Genomic DNA, 14,008 nt, shown 5'->3' with positions numbered 1-14,008 from the left:
GTCACAAACTTTCAAGGACTCTCCTGGTTGGTTCTCAAGTACCCAGAACCAGCCTTGCAAATCCCTGGCATTGTGTATAATTTCACCTGGAACTTTTCTTACTTAATTTTGAACCTGTTCAATTAATTTTTATGACTTAGCAAAGCTCAAATTACTGTTGGTACTGTAAATGGGTTTCAGCAGAATGCCCCCTGCTCTGGAGAGTGCCTGGCTGGGCTCTGCCTGGGTCCAGACCCACATCTGCCCCTGCTGAGCCCTCTCCAAGGAGGGGGAGAATACAAACACAGAGGTTTAGCATGACAGGGTCTGAAAAACCTGCTGACAAAGTTGTTAAATAGCACTGGTCCAAGTACCAACCCTTAAGGAACACCACTCATCACACATCTGCATGGATACTGAGCCATTGATCACAACTCTTTGGGTGTGACCATCCAGCCAGTTCCTTATCCAACGAGTGCTCCATCCATCAAATCCATACCATTCCAGTTTAGAGATCAGAATGTCCCATGGGACAGGGTTGAATGCTTTGCACAGGTCCAGGTAGATGACCTCTGTTGCTCTGCCTTTGTCCACTGAGGCTGTGACCCCATTGTTAAAGGCCACAAAATTAGTTGGGCAGGACTTGTCCTTAGTGAAGCCGTGTTGGCTGTCACCAATCACCCCTTTGTTACCTGCTTATCTTAGCAGATAACATGAGGATCTGCTCCATGATCTTGCCATGCACAGAGCTAATTTTAGGTGAGGTAATTGTATCAATTACAACAGAGCTGTAGCAGGATGTTTTACTAAACGTGGCTAAACTATTTAAGTGTTTTCTGGCTTGTGTAGTTATTTAAATGAAATACTGTATTCAAGGCGTTATTATCTTCTTACTGATAGAGGATATCCTTCCACCTAAAAACATACCTCAAAAGAGAGAGTGGGCAAATTGGAGAGATCATCTTCCCCTCAACTTGAAAACATTATAGATATGCAATATTAACCACACACAGCACTTATATAGGCCCACAGTTACAAACAGAGTTTCTCACCTGCTTATTTAGAAATCCAAAACAAAACTGATCTCATTAAATCTCATTTGGTATTGAGCTTTATAGTTTTCTCCAGTCCTGCTAGTTTGTTCTCTTCTTGTACTGACAAACTGTGGAATTACTGAATATTAACATATCTTCTAGTGTTTATATTGAAAAATCTGCACCTTGGGAAGCATGCAGCAATCAAGCTAAAGATGGGGTTTTCCTTATTGCCACGGCAAGTTTTGCAACCAGTGGTTGTCCCTTGCTGTCACCATGTCAGCCTCTCTAACTCTTCCCAAAGTCAATGAAAAAGAGTCAGAGTGTAGATAAGCTGCCCCTCTTGTTCCAGCAGCCATGAAAGATCTGTCTCAGAAGAGGCAAGTGCATTGCTTCAGGGAGACCAAGGAGAGGTGGAAAGAGAAGTGGTGCGGCGAGCCTTCTCTCGGGGACACGGCTCTTCTCCGGAGCTCTCTCGCCATCCCTCTCCTCAGGCATCTTCATCTCTTGTCTTCTGTTCTGACTCTGCTTCTGGGAGCATGCCTTTTATCTTGCCCTTCAGCCCTGCCCATTTCCGGCTGGGGCAGGCCCTAATTAGTGGGCACACCTGGGCTTAAGCTCCCAGTTCATTATCGGCGACACCTGAGGACCTGTGGTTCTCTCTACATTTCCCCCCTTTTTGTTGTTTGTTGAAAAAATAAACTTCATTTTTTCAATAGGCCTTTTCAAACATTTCATTATTTTTCATTATTTTTCAACATTTATGATAATTTACAATTCATTTAAACATTTCATTCAAACATTTCATTATTTTTTTTAAATATTTCATTTCACAATAATTTATAAACATCTCATTATTTTCATTATTTTTCAATAAATTTTTTTTTTAATTTTTTTTTTTAATTTTTTTTTTTAATTTTTTTTTTTTTTCCTCTTTGCCTTTATGGAGGGAAAATTCAGGCTCTTACCGGCTTTTTTGCACCGCTTTAGCCTTTGTTATCAGCAGGAGATGAGGTCTCATGAGCACCAGCTCGGCTTTCGCTGGTACTCGCCACCTCGGAATGCCTGGCCATGCGGAGGCTTCTCCGAGCATTCAGCGCACCAGTCTTATCGCGTGTCCCTGGGGGCTCCATTTCAGGACCGCGTCGCGTGTCCCTGGGAGGCTCCGTTTCAGGACCGCGTCGCGTGTCCCTGGGAGACTCCGTTTCAGGACCGCACTGACTTGATGCGCACTCAGAGCTCCGCTTCAGCTTCAGCATTCCTCGGGCTTGAGTTCCGCGCGCCAACTCGCTGCGCCTTTCGAGCCTCATTCTTCTCTCCTGCCTGGCTCGCCATTCCGGGCTGTTGTCTTGCCGTGCTGGGCTTTTACTCCGAGCTCTACACGCCGCCTACAGCATTTAAGCCTGGCCTTGTGGAGCTTCTCTCGTGGTTGCGTATTTGGAGCTCTTTATAGAGCGTCCCGCACCAACGTAGTGGCTCCATCTGACGTGGTTGCGTATTTCGAAGCTCTTTATATCGCCTTTCGCATTTAAGCCAGGCTTTGTAGAGCTTCCCGCACCAACGTGGTCGTGTAGAGCTTCTTTTTTTACCTCAGCATTCACGGCTGCTGTTGGTGCCCGCATTCTCCACCAGATGTTGCGGCGAGCCTTCTCTCAGGGACACGGCTCTTCTCCGGAGCTCTCTCGCCATCCCTCTCCTCAGGCATCTTCATCTCTTGTCTTCTGTTCTGACTCTGCTTCTGGGAGCATGCCTTTTATCTTGCCCTTCAGCCCTGCCCATTTCCGGCTGGGGCAGGCCCTAATTAGTGGGCACACCTGGGCTTAAGCTCCCAGTTCATTATCGGCGACACCTGAGGACCTGTGGTTCTCTCTACAGAGAAGCAAGACAGCCAGAGTCTCCCAGGGCTGCCACCACTGGCTGTCTCAGAGGTGTTCAAAAGCTACTGAGCTTTGGCCTCTTCCCCTGGGTGTTTCCCAGACCCCAGCAGCCCCCAGTGCTTCCCTCTGCAAGTGCTCTGCAGTGCTTCCCCCTCTGCTTCTCCCTATGCAAGAGCACAAGGACTTCTGCAAAACTGCATTTCCTGTAGTTAGATGTTTTCCCACAAAACCTCACAGCAACAGCGTGGGGGTGGTGGTATGAGGAGTGTGAATAAACATTAAGGATAGAAATAGCAAGCATATTTTGTGCTACTGTGCTATTCAGCAAAGTCTCTCAGGTTTTTTTCTTTCTTTCCTTTTTCTTTTTTTTTTTCCCTACCTCTGTCAATTAAATACATCTTGATAAAAAGAACAAAGTTCTAAATATATCCCATTGTAGAGAAGAGCAAACAAGTGCCTATAAAAAGCATCACTTCCTGCTGATTTGCTGCTATAATATTAAAGATGAACTGTGGTCAATAGGAACATGACTGGAAGCCATCCTCACTGATGCTCATTCCTCCCTAAAAATTCAAGTTTTACTTATCTTGCCCCCCCCCCCCCCCCCCTTGCTTGTTTACTCCATGTTTTCATATATTATCTGTCTGGTAGAGTTGTGTGGTGGTTCCAAGTGTTTGTACCGTGGACCAAGTTCAGTGCTAACTTCACCTTGGCAGATAAAGAGTAATTTTATCATAATTTCTAACACTAATCTGTTGAATAAAGAGCTCAGGCTATCTGCTCCTGGAACATTTCTGTCCCCTGTCCCAGGTTTGCATGATGGCTGAACACACCCCTGAGGTGGAAGAAGGCTCAGGATGGGCGAGGATGATCTGTTCTTGAAGTTCAGGGAGGAACACAGGGAGTGACCAGAGGTGTTGTCAAGGAAGATCAACTCGTTCCAATGCCAAGGGAACTGGAGGGCAGCCTTTGCTTTAGGTAACTGGTTGTATCATTTGAGTGGATCAATGGCTTGTAAATGGCCTTGCTTGTGTTAACCAGAAAAATGTGAAGGTCTCCCTGAGTCAGTCAGACCAGCATGGGATAAGTATTTTCCATGTTTTTTTAATCTGTTTAGGGGCGAAAAAGCATCAGTCTACACCCTGGTTTTCTGCCTTTAATTATAAAGAAATACTGCAGAAAGACTATTTTTTTTTCACTACCTCTCCCGTTTTGCCCCAGACACGTTGTACACTGGAGATACACAAAAAAGCCAATGTCAGAAATGCACCCAACTTCACCTCCTTTCTGAGCTGCCTGCTCTGGGCAGGGAGCTGGTGCTGCTCCTGCGGCTGCTGTGTGGCTGCAGTGCCGAACTCCCAACCACCGGTGGCATCGCAGCGCTGTGGCTGTGCCCTCCAGTGATGGCTTTGTCTGGTGTGTAAGGAAACCAAATGAAAAACCTCATCTGATTTTACTAGAATTTTGCAAAGACCATATAGTGCAAATTAATCATTCTACTTTGTAAACTCAGGGCTTTGAAAACATAAAAAAAAAAAAAAAAAAAAAAACTTCAGCCACATCTCCTACCCTGAGCAGAGGTGCTGATGTCGTCACCAAAACTGCCAAGCAGAAAGGTGGCTCTCAGCCCTCCCCTGAGGTCAGCACCACTGCTCAGTCTCTTGGTAAAGCTGAAATAAGCTGGAAGCCAAAAGAACACCGAAAAGAAACAGAAAACAGAAAACAGAACACAGAAAAGTTTGTCTTTCCCTCTCACAGATGGACTCATCAAACAGCTCCATTAACCCTGAGCTCAGATAACGAAATAGTTACCTTTCCAACAAAACATAAGAGGAATTTTATTTATTTTTCCTCAGAAGTCCAGCAGCTGGCTTCTAAGAGGACGGAATCAAAGCCAACCAATTGCCTACACTGTTCTCTGCCAGCAGCAAAGCTTTTCTGCTCTGCCCACTTCAAGGGGCAAATCACAGAAACAAACACTGTGTGACCAATCTGCAGTCCCACAGCACACACAGAGTGGAGCTGGGAGCTGGATCCAGACCTCTTGAGCACATGATGTAAGCCCAGCTCTGGCATCAGGGGCACCATGCAAGCAAACATCACCTCTGCTTTCTTAATCTGTCACCTAAAGCAAAATTAGTTCTATACAATTTTCATTCTCAGTACAAACTACTAAGCAACTGCTAAAGGAAATAATTACGAGTAAGTCATGATATTGGTAAAACAAACCAAAACTTAAAAAACTTAAAAATCCCCCAAACCCAAACCCAACAAAACAAACAAAAAACCCCAAAACAATAAACAAACTCCCAAAACCCCCTATATCAGCTTTCTAAGTATTGTTAGAAAGATCTACTTTACTGAAAATGAGTATAATGTGAATTAACTACTTTATGATAAACGTGTTAAGGTGTTGCAGAAGTGTTCAATACAGGTAACAAAAGCCTCCTAGAATAAGGAAGACTTCCTTTCCTACCTCAAAACATTAACAAAACAATAACAGTGTTATTAATTTGCTAAGATAAAAGAAAATAAAACCCTCTCTGTGGACAATATGTAGTTGCTCATCCTTACCATTGTAATGAAATTAAAATAGGTAAATGGAAAGGTGTTAAAAAAACAGAGAAGCAATGTGAAAGATACGTTAGTCAGTGCGTTCAAACTGATTTATTCCCCACACTAGTTGGTCATAAATTCACCCCAGAATAACTGTGAGATTGCTTGGACTGACCCTGTGTAAAGCAGGCATAACCGATAAATGATTTTATTAGAGTTTGGTGCACGAGTTCATGCCCCAAAAAAATTGTGACTTAGGTATCTATCCTGCAGTAGCATTTTTCACACCAATAAAAAAGCCTCTTTCAGTAAGTTGATTTCAGTAAAAATTGTCAGGACAGAATTATGAGGAGAATTTTTCAAAACCCAGCCACAAAGGAAAAAAGTTCTCCCTTCTTCTACCAGAATCTACTTTGTCACAGGCAATCCCTCTGTGTTACTGCCCTAAGTCAGAGCATTTAACTCTATGGGAAAATAAAAAAACAAACTCATTTCATCTTTTTAGGAAACTGTGAGGGCTAGAGGGCTAGATCATGAATTCAAAATTAAAATGGGCCTCAGATGTTATGGCCTATACTTCTCTACATCTATGCAAAGAGAAAAAATACATGCAATAAGATCTGTATTGAAAAAAAAATCAGCCCTAAACCTACAGTTGCCCCTGTACTCAGAGCTGGTGAGGCCACACCTCGAATCCTGTGTTCAGTTTTGGCCCCCCCACTACAAAAAGGACATTGAGGTGCTGGAGTGTGTCCAAAGAGGGCAATGAAGCTGGTGAAGGGTCTGGAGCACAAGTCTCATGAAGAGTATCTGGGGGTACTGGGGTTGTTTAGCCTGGAGAGGATCCTGAAGGGAGACCTCACCACTCTCTACAGCTGCCTGAAAGGAGGGTATAGCAAGGTGGGGATCTGTCTCTTCTCCCAAGTAACTGGTGATAGGACTAGAGGCAATGTACTCGAGTTGCACTGGGGAGGTTTAGTTTGGGTATGAGAAGAAAATGTCTTCACTGGAAAAATTTTCAAGCACTGGCACATGTTGCCCAGGGAAGTGGGGGAGTCACCATCCCTGGCAGTATTTAGAAGATGTGTAGACGTGGCCCTTAGGGATGTGTTTAAGTGGTGTTCTTGGCAGAGTTAGGCTTACTGTTGGGCTTGATGACCTGAAAGGTCTTTTCCTTCCCAAATGATTCTAAGACATCTCTGGAGCACCTCCTTGTACTCAGCCCATTCCTAGTGCCAGGATGCAGAGTCAGATGTTACCAGCCTCAGTACAGTCCTGAGACAGCAGTGCACCTCAGGCACTGCCTGTCAGGCCCATGCCACTAGAAGAAAAGTGAGGAATTGAACTTGGCTTACCTGGCATGTTTCAGAAGCTGCTCCTGAATCAATATGGGGCAAACCTGACACCCGGCTGTATTTTGAATATAAGTTCTATAGTTAGCAGAACATAATGATTCAGCCACAGGCCTCAGAGAAAATACTGCTATTCCTTTTCATCTTTTTTTTTGATCCTGGAAGGTCCAGGCATCTTTCATCTTCCCAGTGATTGTGGAAGCAGCTGGGAAACTCAGCACCTCACAGCTGAGCTGGCTGGTAAAGATTGGCCCACTGAAAAAAGCAACACCAGGCAGCAGCCCTTAACAGGGCAACCAGGCTGGTTTAAATATCCTTCCCTTTTCACTGCTCTTTTCCCACTGTTTTTTGAAGTTATTTGAAGTAATTTAAATTTATCATAGCCATGTAACTGCATAAAAACAATGCAGATCCCTGAAAATAAATGAAACTTCTACTGAAAACTACCTTGTAATGATTTGGGTGTATGATAATTCCTAGCAGATTTTACAGGAATTTTTATGAGAATGCAGTAACTGTGGTATCCAGCATGTTCAATGTGCGTTATTGAAACAACTGAATTATAGTGCTCAGAAACATTACAATATAGAGTAAAAATGTATTAGCCTGGAACTTGTAATTTTATTTATTTATAGAAGTCATTCTTATTTTACAAGAAAATACAGAACAAATAGTCCCTAACACTACAGCGATTTCTTATTTCCAGCACTAAAACTCCTTTGTAATAATGGAAAGTTAGTGAAGAGTATTAACAGAAAAAGCCTCTTTGGTGTTCATGTACCCAGCTCTCCTTTCAGTAAGAAAAAGGTTGTTTTTTTTTTTGTTTACACCTGCCACAGATTTCAATGGATTCTTTTCAGTCTGCTTGTTGTTTTAATGGTTTTGACTGTGTATGTTGAGAAAGGTGCTGTAGACAAAAGCAAAACAGAGAATAAATAGCAAAAACTGATGCCAAAACACATAGTTTATTTTATCTAGAGAACATAATGGCAAGGCTTATGAAACAAGGCTTCCCATCAGAAATATCTACTGTTTAAAGATCCCTATCTGAAGATGTATCATCTCTAGGAAAGATCAACAGAAATAATCACATCCTTCAAAACTGATAAGAAATCAAACTGTACAAATTAATTTTTCCCCATTTTGTCCGGCAAAACTTGTCAATCATACAAGGTATAGCACACAAATCTCTGATTAAAAGAGCAGTTAAAATAGTGTATTTTTTTCCTCGAAGAGAAAGTAGAAAAAAATTCACAGCAGGTATTCTATAAAACACAGCAATTAGACAACGGAAGAATATAAATGATGCTGTGGTTCAGTTTCAGGTTCACTGTAGCTGTTTCTTTATTGCAGTTTTTAGAATTATTAAAGAAGACACTCAGCATGATTCATATTTCATAATTCACTATCTGCAGGGAAAGTTAAAATCAAATCAATTTATTTTTCGCAAATAAAGCCTCTATTCCATATTCCAGTTTCCATTAACTGGGGCACCAAATCCTAAAATAAAACCAACTGAATAAATTATGGCTACCATACTATTTTTAGCATTCAGATAATATTTTACCTGGTAAAAAGAAGAGCAAATAAGTAGTGAGCCACTGGTGGCAGGTTTATTTTTGGGGTCTAATCTTCAAAAATCCCCCAAAGAACAGAGAATTAATTTTGCCAGTTTAGTCTCTCTTTAGTCACAGGATCCACCTGAAGCTATTTGCTGGCATCTGATAAGCATCCAAGCAGTGCTTTGGGTTTGGCTCACTGTGACCCTGCTCAGCTTTCCCAGCACATTCCTCTTAATCTCATTCATTCAGGAGATGCTTCTAGTAAATGCAACATGAAATGTCAAGGATTAAATTTAAAATTCCCCAAATGATTCTTTTTTTTTCTCCCCAACAGAAGCATTTAATCTTTATTGAGGAAAAAAAGGCTTACCTGGAACAATTTATCACAATGTTAGCTATTAAAGGAAGAACAGAAAGGAAATGAAACTGTAAAGCAGGATAAGTTAGAAGGATTAATGTGGGGATTTCCTTCTTATTTATGTCCTATTCTATATTTAATATTTAAGGAAAATATCTTCTTGCCCAAGGAGAAACAGAGAATATAAGGGGAAAAAAACCCAGCCAAACAAAAAAAGAAAAAAAGTAGTCATGAAGCAGTGTGGGGTACAAAAACCTGACACCGAAGTGAACATGAACTATTCAAAGACCTATTGAACTAGAAAAAAGCATGCATGTGAATTTAAAATATATAAGTATATTTAAGTAGAAGGCTAGCAGGCAATCAACTGTAGATAAGATATGAAATAATCACTGCACAGTAGTAAAGTGTTTTGGCTTAGCCAAGCTGATGGATGAAATAAAGTTGTCCCAGCTCTTAACATTATCAGAAACCAAGATATATCTGAATTACCAGTACCACTAGGTATAAAATTACTAGTTAGACTCTTGCCCTCGCAGAGGCCAGCCTAACCATCTGCCATACTTATTTCCTAGCTAAAGGTTTGATTTTACATTGCACTACTACTGCCTGTGTTGTCAGAACTCCTAAAACAATGAAGTTTAAATAGTTACATTGCCTCGGATCAATAAACTCAAGCACATACATTTAAAAAGCTACCATTAAAAAAAAAAAGCAAAAACAAACAACCAAAACGAAAGAAAATTTCTGCACTTTAACTCCACCTCATTTTAGACATTCTGGCATCCAGCTCAGTACAGAATCTCGTGGTCCATCTCCCACTGCTAAGGAGGTCCTCACCCCCCCAGGGGTAGCAGATGCAGATGCTCACTCAGATCACTTAAAATCCCAACTGGGCTCCAGCAGTGACCTTCTGTGCTGTACACAGATGAAGCCCAGGGCAACGTGGTCAGAGCTGCAAAGGTTATAAATCACCTTATGGTGTGATGTTGGTTAATTGTTAACCAAAAAGCTTAAATAATAGAACTTAATATGTGTTAGAGTAGAAAAAGGTCTCTATTTTCAAACAGAAGAGCCTCTGTATGACCCTCACAGTTTGCAATAGAAAGTTCAGCTTTATTGTCAGATAGCTGGCACAGTTCTTCCTTACATCCTATGTGGAACAAATGGCTTTCCAAAAATAAACAGTTGCTGTGACCCTGAGTAACAAATATGTAGCTTTAAGGGTGGTAAAAGTCCTTAACTTCAGGGTTCTTCTATCTAAGTGAATAATGACCTGCTAGTGCCTTTCAAAGGATACATATAACATAAGGAGCAACACTGAGTTACAGGAATTTTTCATACCTTTCCCATTATTGATTAAGCTATTTTCAGAATTTAAGGCAATAAAACATTTAGTACTTTTCCAAACTTTTTCCTGAAAAATGCTTAATTCAGTGTTGCTATCCTGTCCTCACATTTATTGATTTCACTTGGCTTCACTTCACTCTTACTTTACAAGTTTTTGCTGTGAGAAAAACAACAGCGTTTTCCCTAGTTGTTATGTATATCTGCTAAAAGGATGATTATTTAAATGATTACTGTGCTCAATCTGCATATTCATTGTTTTCATTCATCAAGGAACCCAGACCTCCTGCCCTTTCTGGGGTGTAGGATTAAGCATCCTGAACATCCTGAACATTTGAACATGCAAATTTTTCTGAGTTGCTCTCTTACTCTGGGAAACACACATCCACTTCTTTCTTATTGAAGCTGGGAACATTAAATACAGTTAAACACCTTCTCTGAATGAAGACATTTCTCTGAATCAGACCTACTATGTTCAACAACTTGTCTTGGGTCTTATTTTTTTGCACTTGCCTGTCCTGAAAACACAAAGAAGGAATTCACCTTTAGTGGAAAGTAAAATATCTTCTTCAAATTAGAACTAAAAGATGGGAAAAACACAGGAGGAAATACCACAAAAGTAATGACCAGAGTGCTGTCCACACAGACCAGTTAGACATATTTCAATTTAAGGATATTTATTCAGCTTAAATCAACTTTCAGTTATAAAATAAACAGTGATAAACTATTCCTTCATTGTTTTTTTGTTTTTTTTTTAATGAGGCTCTTGGCCCATCAAATGGCAACGTGCACCAACACTTTTCTTTAGTTGCAAATACAAAGTACCGTGTGTTTGCAACTCACTAAGACTTATTGTGATATCTGCTCTAATTTTTATATATAATTCAGCTTAGGTACACAAAAACCTTCTCAGAGCATGGGATATGTTTCACACTTGGCGTATTCATTTTTGGATTTATGTGAAACACGATCAAAGATCCATACCAATTTCACACCAAGCTAAGTCCTGTACGCAGTTAAAATTAAGATGCAGGAGCAGATGCCAGCAAATTGATACATTTGCTTTAAACTCCAGCTTCATTCCACAGAAATGAAAGAGCTATTTTTCAGTGTGAGGTGAAAAGGATCTTACAGATTGTCTGGAAAGAACTGACCTATCTTACACAAGGTGATAGGTTTCTTTTTTAAAAAACCTAAAAGCACAGTTAGGCATTAGACATATAGTTTGTGCATTCACACTGCTCCTTGTTGTTCTTACTAAGCACAACAGCAAATGTGTAAATAGAAGATACTCTAAGATGCATTGAAAATTTTCCCTGTGCAAGTAAATGTAAGCATATATTATAAGCATAATTTAATATATAAAAATGTAAATATAATATAAATAGAAAATAAAAAATCTAATATAATAAAAGTATTGCCCCAAATGAGCCAAACTTTTTACAAATGTTGGAGGTTCGTGTTTGGGAAAGAACAAGGTAAATCATGTGTGCACTGCTGCTGTGAGAGGTCTGTGTCAGGCAGAAAGGGACTGATTGCTGCTGCCTCATCACAGAGCCATAGAATGGTTTTGGTTGGAAGGGACCTTAAAGATCACATAGTTCCAACCCTCCTGTATGGGCAGAGACATTCCCACTAAACCAGGTTGCTCAAGGCCCCATCCAACCTGGCCTTGAACACTTCCAGATATGAGATACCGACAGCCTCCCTGGGCAACCTGTGCCAGTGCATCACCATGCTCTTCCTATTTTCTTCCTAATATCTAACCTAAATCTACCCTCTTCCACCTTAAAACCATTACCCTTTGTCCTATCACTACATGTCCTTGTAAAAAGTCCCTCCCCAGATTTCCTGTAGCCCCTTCAGGTACTGGAAGGCCACTCTGATGTCTCCCCAGAGTCTTCTCTTCTCTAGGCTGAACAACCCCAACTTTTGCAGCCTGTCCTCATAGGAGAGGTGCTTCAGCCCTCTGATCATTTTTGTGGCCTCCTCTGGACTTGTTTCAACAGCTCCATGTCCTTCTTTTGTTGGGGATATGAAAACTGGACACAGTGCTCCAGGTGGCGTCTCACAAGAGCAGAGCAGAGGGGGAGAATCACCTCCCTCACCCTGCTGGCCACACTTCTTTTGATGCAGCCCAGGATGCAGTTGGCTTTCTGGGCTGCAAGTGCACATTGCCAGCTCATGCTGAGCTTCTCATCAACCAACATCCACTGGTGTTTCTCCTTAGAACTGCTATCAATCCATTCTCCTCCCAACCTGTATTTGTGCTTGGGACTGGGCTGATTCATGAGCAGAACCTCACTATTGGCCTTATTGAACTTCGTGAGGTTGGCATGGTCCCACCTTTCAAGCCTGCCAAGGCCCCTCTGGATGGCATCCCTTCCCTCCACACAGCTTGGTGTTGTCTTCTAACTTGCTGGAAGTGCCCTCTATCCCACTGTAACAAAGATGTTGAACAGCATCAGTGCTGTTACCAGCCCTTGAGGAGCTTCACAAGTCACCATCCTCCATTTGGACACCAAGCCACTGACCACTACTCTTTGAGTGTGGCCAGCCAGTCACAGATGATCTTTAAGGTCTCTTCCAACCCAAACAAACAACATTGTGTGATTCCATGATTTCACAGTAATAGTCCTCTTACCAGCATCCCTCAGCACCACCAATGTTCCTAAAGCAAATGGTGAGACAGGGCTCACACATATACAAGTGACATCCACAGAGCCCTTCCAAGCCTAACGAAGTCTCTAGGGTGACTGAGAAAATGTTTCCAGGAGTTGGGAAGTGCCTCCAGAATCAGCCATGGTCAGCAGCTTCCCAGATCCCTGGCAGCACAGGCATTACCCCTGTGCAGACCAAACCACACAGTGAGTCCTGTGTCAGCAGCCACAGCACAGGTTTTTCCAGCAAGAGCTTCCCTTGAGCTGCCACTTTTATTCCCACATTTAATGGTCTGTTACTTAATTATGGTAAGGATAAAAAAGATGCCCTTGGGAACTGCCAAGCTGCTCCTTCAACTGAAGAAAATTAAGGGAAAGCATCTTTTCTTCTCCTGATCCAAATTCATAGTGCTGGAGTAAACCATTTCTTTAGACATACCTGTCCAGTAATGAGGTAGAAAGGTGCTCACATCCTTAAGCCTTCTCCACTCATTCCTGCTCATTCTGCTGAAGTTTAAGTGTTTGGAAATGCTATTAAGGTGCAAATAAGACCTGATCAGACCCCCGGGACATTCAGAGACCAAATCAACAGCCCACAGCATATTATTTATCCTGTCAGAGCTATATGAACATAAAGTGGCTCATTTTAAATGACTGATCATAGCTTGGAATAGCGATGTCCTCGTCAGAAATTGTTTCTTACCAGCATTTAAGTTGTGAGGTTTGGGGTGTTTTACATAAGCACCAAAGCACTGGCTATTAGCCCCATCAGGGACATCAGAAACAGAATGAAGGTTATTTTGAACCTAAAATGTTCATGCAAAGAAATAAGCACTGTAACTCAAAACTTAATCTGGAGCTGATGGATCATGGCTGTGATACAATATACTGTGATACAATATAAAGAATACAGGTCCCACCGTACAGCCTTGAAAGCACAATAATTACAAGGCTTTTACATATTCATGAACCTACTCACATTTTAATTTTAGAGTGAACTTCTTTCATGCCAATAATAAACACCTTTATTCACTTTTCCCAATTAGAAAAAAATTATTGGACTACAATTGGCAACTTTTCATCATGTTACAGATTAAATCTTTAAAAGATGAAAATGCCATTTAATTAATTAAGAATCACCTATTTGACATACTATGAAGCACTATAGTGTGAGATTCTCTTTTAACACTTCACAGAGGAAAGTAATGGGAAAATAACTAACTTCAAATAGACCAATACTGGCATAGCCACAAAACTCTATATCCCAGAGAAAAATAAAAGGC

This window comes from Heliangelus exortis, chromosome 1 (genome assembly GCF_036169615.1).
Source record: "Heliangelus exortis chromosome 1, bHelExo1.hap1, whole genome shotgun sequence".
In the NCBI taxonomy this organism is placed as follows: domain Eukaryota; kingdom Metazoa; phylum Chordata; class Aves; order Apodiformes; family Trochilidae; genus Heliangelus; species Heliangelus exortis.
This window is presented reverse-complemented; position numbering follows the sequence as displayed.